Raw genomic sequence first — 8,211 nt, forward strand, 5'->3', positions numbered from 1 at the left:
ATAAGTGTCTCACAGTATTGTTTCACTAATTTAAATTCCTTTCTGTAAATAGACAACTGAATGTGAAAACGTTATAAGCTGTTAAAAGGAAGATTTCTGGTGTTTATCTCAATGATTTAAAGAACGTGTTAATAGCTGAGAAGCATGGAGCTCCATTAAATCTTTTTTGTTAATCCACGAGTGTTCACAGCACGAAGCGTAAATTTACACAGCATAACCACTAATAAAGTAATGAGGAATGAATTTACAATGCATTGGAGAAAGTAAAAACTGCTCAGCTTTTACACTGCTGCTGGGAGAACAGGACACAAGGTGTGGCCACTATCTTTGCTTCATATTGAACATGTACCCATTTTCTGAGGAGATGCAAATAGTGTCTGTGATGAACTATCAACTGCGTTAACACTGATTTAAGCATAGATAGCCCAAATATACAAATTTTAAACTAAACAATGGCATATATAGTACTACTGTATTTTCAGCCAAGTCAAGCGTGCCAAGTTAAGGCAGTGGGGAACATAATATTCGAGGCTTTAGGTATCACTGATAAGACAAATTAATTCACAAATTCAAAATACAGTCATCAGGAATACACCAACCAATGGCAAATGGTGGGTACCCAACCTTAGTGATTGGGAAATGTTGATTGAAGTGCTGTTTTGTGAAAATACTACTTTAAGTAAAACATAATTCTGCCAGCTCATTATACAGTGCACTATAACAATCTGTACCTAATCCCATGTTATATTTACGACACGTAATCAAGTTAATATCAAAGAAATACTGCTGAAATACTACACAGTTTGATGATGACATAAGTGGCAAGAAAGTAAAAAATCTTGGGGAGTTTGTATTAGACTCTGAACATTATGTGGAACTGTTTCAACTAAAAAAAAGAGAGAGATTAAAAATTAAACTTCCTCAGTGCACTAATAGAGAATGACCATAAAAAGTTCTAGACTCTAGCATGTTACCCAGTGGTGTGTGTGTGTGTGTGTGTGTGTGTGTGTGTGTGTGTGTGTGTGTGTGTTTCATTCTTTTCCTAACCAATAGAAAATGATAATAAATGTAAAAACAACTATGTTACAAACCCACTCATTCTTCTTCTTACAAAAGTTAACAATAGTCATCCTCGGGCAACATCACTATGTTAGTATCTAAACAGTCAGACAGAAAAGTGAAACTGATCATTTAAAATTAATTCTTTATTACATATTTCAATTCAAACTGCCATCACAAAATTTTGTTTCCATTATGTTCAACACTTTTTAAACAGAAGAAATGTAAAGAAAATGTTAATTATTGGAGACAGTATCAAATTATTCAAATTTAAGTTACAAACTGAAATCTTAAATGGGCAGTCACGTTTTAATCACTTCTTCCCTCCTTGGTAGCGAGGGTTGTTAGGATTCAGTTGGTTTGAATGATTGGTCAGATCGGCTTTGCCTCCTGCCCCATGGTATCCAGCATTACGACCTGCAAACACAAAGAATATTCATATTTATTTCCGAAACATTAAATAAAACTAAGAGAGACATATCACAGCATGCCTCATAATAACATTGAAATAATAAATAAAATATTGGATTAACATGGTAGACCACTAACTCACAAGAGATATGGTTGGCTAATGGCTAGGAACAATAAAAATAGATCTGACTGTTGCTAAGCAAGAAACCTTAAGACTTTAGAAGGAAGAGGATTTTAATATGTAAGTATGCACACATACCTGGTGCAGTGTTGAGTAGGGGAATGCTGGAGAGGGTTGGTAGCAGAAAAGGCAAGGGAACTAGTCAATCTGATGATCAACTGACTGCACAATAGAATGGTGTGGGTCAGACTTATCTACCATGATACAGAATAAAGTACTCAGCATCACAAAGGAATTACACTCGTGCCCCTGCTCCTCATTTACTTTTATTTCATCAACTTTTGTGTGTGTGTGTGTGTGTGTGTGTGTGTGTGTGTGTGTGTGTGTGTGTGTGTGTGTGTGTGCACGAAGGGGTTGAAGGGGAAGGGGGTGCGTGGAGCTCAACTGATACTATTGAGCTTAAAATGCCAGTAAGTGAAATATAAAGGAAGTTGAAATAAACATATTGCACCAAAACATTAGGGGGGAAAAAACCATTGAACCTCTCACTTCTTTAGATGTATTGCAGCCTGCAAATTGTGTAATGTGCTTCTGAACATCATTTGACAGCAAGTACAGGAATACTGACTATAGATGGACACAACATAGCCTCCAGCTACTGTAGATCAAGTATGGAGAAAGGAGAATTTGATACACTAAGAAGCGATATAAATTAAAATCTCTGATATCCATTTGTTTTCCAGTGATCAGCATTTTGAAGCTTGTGCTGCAGTCTTGGATTTATATACGATTCAATTTGTTTATACTGAAAATTTTTTGCAAAATTACTTGATGTATCTTTAAACTACTTGACTTCCAAGTGGAATATGTAATATTAAGTGGGGATTTATATTTAAAATTGTCAGAGCATACCTACTCTAAATTTAAGAGTGCCTTACCACTCCCCTCATGTTTAATTTACATGAAGAGTCATGGGAACCAGAAACACTGCTATTGGTAACATTTGTATATATACACTGAGACTGAGAAATCATGGAATAATTCCATAGGAAGTGGACTCTCAGACTGCAAGGGTCAAAACCCGATGTTTAATATTAGGAGTGCATGATGTGATTAAAAATAAGTGGAAAACTGCTAGGGTAATAAATGAAAAAGAAATTGCAAAAGTCATGAAGAATTTGTGAAATACAGACTGAAAAGATGTGCACTTCCCTGGTTTTAATGAAAAACACATGTTTTCCTAAGAAATTAACTGGTGGAGGCAGATTAAATACACATACCCTTGGATTAAAAATGAGATTAGAGTATTACCCAAACCTAACAGAAGACTACTTTGCATTGAGGGACATGAATGGCAATAGGATTATATCACATTAAGAACTGTACTGTAAAATTTTAGGCACCCATTGGAGCTTCAAAATGTGTTTCCCAAGAAAAAAAATAAGCTCCTGTAGTAACATGACAACACATCTAAAACACAGAAAAAAGTGGGACAGGAAAAACAAATCAAGAATATGCAGAAGTTTCATTAAAGGTAAGTAATGAACTCATTGAAAATGGTCCTAAAACTGCAGAAGTGTTTAGTATCATTTTTCTGACAGTTATCACAGAATTTAGATTCAAACACTTTCAGTAGCAGATAGCCTACAATTTCTAAGAAAAGCCTTTCCAAACAAGTTAGACAAAATTTAACTTCAATGTCTCCAAAAGAATCAACTGTCTTAAAAATAAACAAGTTATGATTAAATCAGTAGTAAATTAATAAATGTTGCTCAGCTAAATTTCGTAAGTATTTAGTCACATGTATGATAAATCTTTTCGTAAGAGTACTTTTCCACAGATATTTAAACACACTGTTGTCAAGCCATTTCACATCAAAGGAGACAAATTAGAAAAGAATTACAGACATTCCTGTTACATACCTCACAGGGAAAAAAAATGTTCTCTGTGACAAAGAGTTTGGATTTAAAAAAAGGACTGAAAACTGAACAGACTATTTACCTTGACAGATGATACACTAGTTTAGAATCAAATTAGAAATTACTAACCAGCACTGGGAGTATACGGTGATTAGACTTTTGTCTGTGTGAACACTGAACTGCAATCAAGTTCATAATAATTTTTTTCCCAGATGACACAAATATAGGTAAAAAGTCACCTTACTGGAGAGCCACCTAATTAAACACTCAAAAATATCAACAGATGGTTGAAAGCAAATGGACTACCATTGCATTCTGAAGAGACTCGGTACATAGAGGCCAGTATGGGTACTTCCCACAGAATTCCACAAGCTATGAAAATACGTTTCTCAAACAAAGAAATACAAGACATAGAAAGTGTCAAGTTTTTGGAGCTACAAACAGATCACAACCTCAACTGGAAAACCCAATGGCTACAATTAATAAAGAACCTCCTTCAGCATGTTTGCAGTACACATGATTACTGCTATACGAAATTCAAAAATAAAGAAACTACTTCATTTTGCATATACCTGTTTCACACTGAGTTATGGAATCATTTTCTCATATTTTCAGTATATGAATGGTGTTGTAAGAACTACAACTTTTTATTAATTCAAGAACCTCTGCTAGGCCCTCTTCAAAAAACTGGGTATTTTGACAGCTGCAGTATGTCTAGTAATTTGCTTCGTAATTACCAACATTTCTCTTCACAAGCAACTAGCGCTGCATGAATATAACATTAGGACCAAAAACAACTTGTACAAAGACAACATCTGGTTGACATTAGCATAGAAAATTATGAGTTACAGTGGGTACAAATGTTTTCATCACACTGTTAGGTGAATTACACATTATGTAGATAAAGTAGTGGAGTTTCAAACTGAATTAAAGAACCTCTTATTTGACAACTATTCTGTGGAAGAATGTCTCCACAGAAACTCAGAAATTTAACATTAATGCATGAACTAGAATTACATTACAGTAATAGAATGTATTTCACCATTTTGCACTTACACCAGTTTATACCTTGTCTTACCACGTTTCAGAAGGCACTCACTTTGGGATCCATGGAATACAACTAATGTAATGCAATGGAAAAGGAAACTGTATAGGGCCACTTCAACTGTAGGGTTAGGAGTAATATCTATCACATAAGCAAGTGCCACATCTACTATTCATTATATACATAGATTAAGAAATATCTTAAATTATAACAGAAAACACTTTGTGCTACGAACATAATTATCTATTTGTACCGATACGACACAATGCATATTCACAATAAGCTTTATGGTCTCTCATTAGCAACACAGGTAATCAAAGTCATACCAAATTGGAATAGATAACTATAAAGCATCTCCCATTTAGAAAGTTCAATCAAGTGCAACGGCGCTCAAAAGTGCATATTATTCTTCATGTCCCATAATAACTTATTCCAACGCAAACAGTAAGCAGCCTACATGGGAACCTATCTTACTCCATTCACATCATCACTACTGAGAGCAGCCTCATCAGAAACTATAAACGTGTGTGATACATAAATAGTATGGCTGTAACGAGCAAAGACAGAATCAGGTATAGCCTATTGTAAATCAAACAGTAAATGGAAGTAACTCCATTCACTCAAACTCTAAGAGAGCACAGCCCATTTCACACAGTTCAGTTTACACCGGACTAAAATGGAGTGCCGGTATATTTAGAAACGGTTTCGCCAGTCAAAAAGCTTACGACAATATTAAAACAAATTACCTGGACCAGATGGCGCATGGTTCGGGTTGCACTGGTTAGTGCGATTAGCTTGCCCAGCTTTGTCCATAATGACAACAACAGTAATATCCGTACGACTACAGTTCCCCAAAACTGAGTTCAAAGCGGCTCACATAGCTAGACATATTTATACGAGACAACCCTCCCCTCTTCAGTTCCTTTCCCTCCCTGTCTCACGTGTCAAGAAGTCTGTGATTCACGGCGGGCCTGCCAACCTGCTGATACTCACCATTTTATTTTGTTACATAGGGACCGTATCGGTAGTGTAACCATCGAAAGTACGCGAAAAAAATGAAGAAGTGAAATGAAAGAAAAAAAGAAGATTATAATTATTGCATAGGTACAATGTTTAGATTCCACTGTTCCAAGTTAGTAGGTTTGCAACACTGTACAAGTCACGCGGTCAATTACAGGCAGTCTAAAGATAAACGTCGCAAAGGAACCAAGATATATAATACGATACCTAATATTTATTTTCATGTGACATATCGTTTACTGATATGACGTAGATGTAGCCAAACAGCAAGGAAATCAACTAATTTTCTAACTCTTTCGATGATACATAAAGATGATAATTTATAACTTCGCAAGATATTAACATATTAAATAAATGAAAGATCATGTTGAAAATTAAAGACATAAATATTTTACAAAGAACTATTTACGAAATTCAGACGAAATTCTGTTTCTCTCATTGAAGCAGAAGCCTTATTGACAGTTAGTAGACAAGTCAAAACTGGCTACCAGATAGTGATTGGTACGTGCACTCTCTTATTTGGCGTGCGGCGTTGTCCCGATTTATTTTCTTGTATCTTTTTTTAAGTTAAAAAGCTAAACGTTATGTACATCAGAAACGAAAATTATTATTTATATCAAATACATGTCAGTGATGTAACACATTCAGAAAAGTGTAAAAGAGGATGTATAGACGTTAAACACGATGTCCCCTATGCAAGAAAGAAAAGACAAGGTCTTCGTATAAGCAGAAACTGCTGCGACACGGATGTTTAATAAGTAATACAGTAACGACATAACTGTAATTGCATTACTTATCGAACAGGACGTGAGAACGGTTACATGGCTGGAAAAGGATGGTAACTGGTATCAGTAGATTTTAATTTACTTATTTTTCTTCCATCTGCTTAAATTCTGTTTTCTTGCTGAGGCTGACACGTATCCCTCGAAATTCTGGGTTGATAATTCAGAGGTAATGAGGGTTCCAGTGGCGTTCATGTGTAACTTATTACACCGCAGCTCTGTACGCTTTAAGGGGATACGGAATCGGATTTTGGATTAAAAAATCGAATTTTTTTTATTGGCGTATTATATTCTGCCATGTTTCCTCTTTAAAATGACGTATCATACATAGCTCTACTACAATTATAACTATTTTATTTTTTTATATTTGTGAGATCGGGTATTGCGCTTTAGTTATACACGTCTCTCGTGGCTGACCATGAACTTTTTGGCAGTACCTTTAAAGTGACATGAATTCAAATATCCCGGTTTCCAGCGACTATTTATACACTAGTTGCCCGAAAATGTTTCTCTCTGGTTTCCTCAAGTTATTGTTTGACTTTGTGGCGGGACTGTTTTGTAAACAGTGTGATATAAGAAAGTAGTTGTTGTTGAATTATTTCGTATTTAGTGCTTCATTTTTCGCAGTGAAAATGCCTAGAGCTAAAGCAAAAGTATTTAAAAAGCGTGTGAACTGGCAAAAGAAAAGAAATAATGATTCATTAGCAAAGCAAAGCAGTTCATCATCATCACTGTTGGAAAATGTGAATCCACTTATTACTGATTTGCCGAACGAACTTACCCCAAATGAAAACAGTGCTTCTCATAAAAAACTAAGAGATTTGGAAGAGAAATATAATTTACTTGATAGAGGGAATGAAGTTTTTGAACTCATTGATACGAATATATTGTGTGAAGCTCTTGAAAACAGTTTGTGCTGCAAAAAATGTCATGGAAACGTTTCTCTGAAAGTAGAATCCCATGTTGGCCTGGCTGCCCAGTTTAATTTAATATGCAGTGTTTGTAAATACAGCTGTAAGTTTCCAAGTTCGGTTTCAGTAACTGTAAATAATGGATACAAGAAAACTGAACTTTATAGTGTAAATATTAGGTTAGTTTATGGATTGCGAGCAATTGGTAAGGGCAAAGCAGCTGGTGATATGCTATGTGGTGTTCTAAATCTTCCAAGTGCACCTTCAAAGTTTGAAGCTTACAATTATGTACTAGGATCTGCAGTTGAAGATGTAGCACAGAAGTCAATGCAGGTTGCTGTGGAAGAAGCAGTGGAAGAAAATGACGGCAGTCGTGACCTCACAGTGGCGTTTGATGGCACGTGGCAGAAAAGGGGCCACACCTCCAACAATGGTGTTGTAACAGCAACTAGTGTTGATACTGGCAAGGTTATTGATGTTGCAATAATGTCTAAATACTGTAGGTGCACAGGCAGGCTGAAAAATGAACACAGTGATGACTGTATTGCTAATTATTATGGTAGTAGTGGTGGCATGGAGGTTGCTGGGGTGAAGAAAATTTTTCATCGCTCTTCACAGTGGTATAATGTTCGCTATGTCAAATATCTGGGAGATGGTGACTCTAAAGCATTCAAAGAAGTTTTGGAAAGCAAACCATATGGGAACAGTGTAAATATAAGCAAACTTGAATGTATAGGACATGTGCAGAAGAGAATGGGTGCCAGGCTGAGAAGGTTAAAATCAGTTATGAAAGGGAAAAAACTAGATGATGGGAAAACCTTGGATGGCAGAGGAAGATTGACTGATTCCATAATAGACCACATTCAGAACTGCTATGGCCTTGCAATCAGGCAAAATACAGGCAATCTTGAAGAAATGAGGAGAGCTATATGGGCTTTATATT

At 35.8% G+C, this 8,211-nt stretch overlaps 1 long non-coding RNA gene across 1 annotated transcript; it reads right to left on the reverse strand.

The window, feature by feature from the left end:
* Window positions 1-1,187: 1,187 nt before the first annotated feature.
* On the reverse strand, window positions 1,188-5,531 carry LOC126473430 (uncharacterized). Its single transcript, XR_007586463.1, has 2 exons — window positions 5,302-5,531; window positions 1,188-1,476 (listed from the first exon to the last, which is right to left on the reverse strand). It is a non-coding gene; the product is annotated as an uncharacterized LOC126473430 (long non-coding RNA).
* Between the last annotated feature and the right edge of the window lie 2,680 nt (window positions 5,532-8,211).

This window comes from Schistocerca serialis, chromosome 4, assembly GCF_023864345.2.
Source record: "Schistocerca serialis cubense isolate TAMUIC-IGC-003099 chromosome 4, iqSchSeri2.2, whole genome shotgun sequence".
NCBI classification, from domain to species: domain Eukaryota; kingdom Metazoa; phylum Arthropoda; class Insecta; order Orthoptera; family Acrididae; genus Schistocerca; species Schistocerca serialis.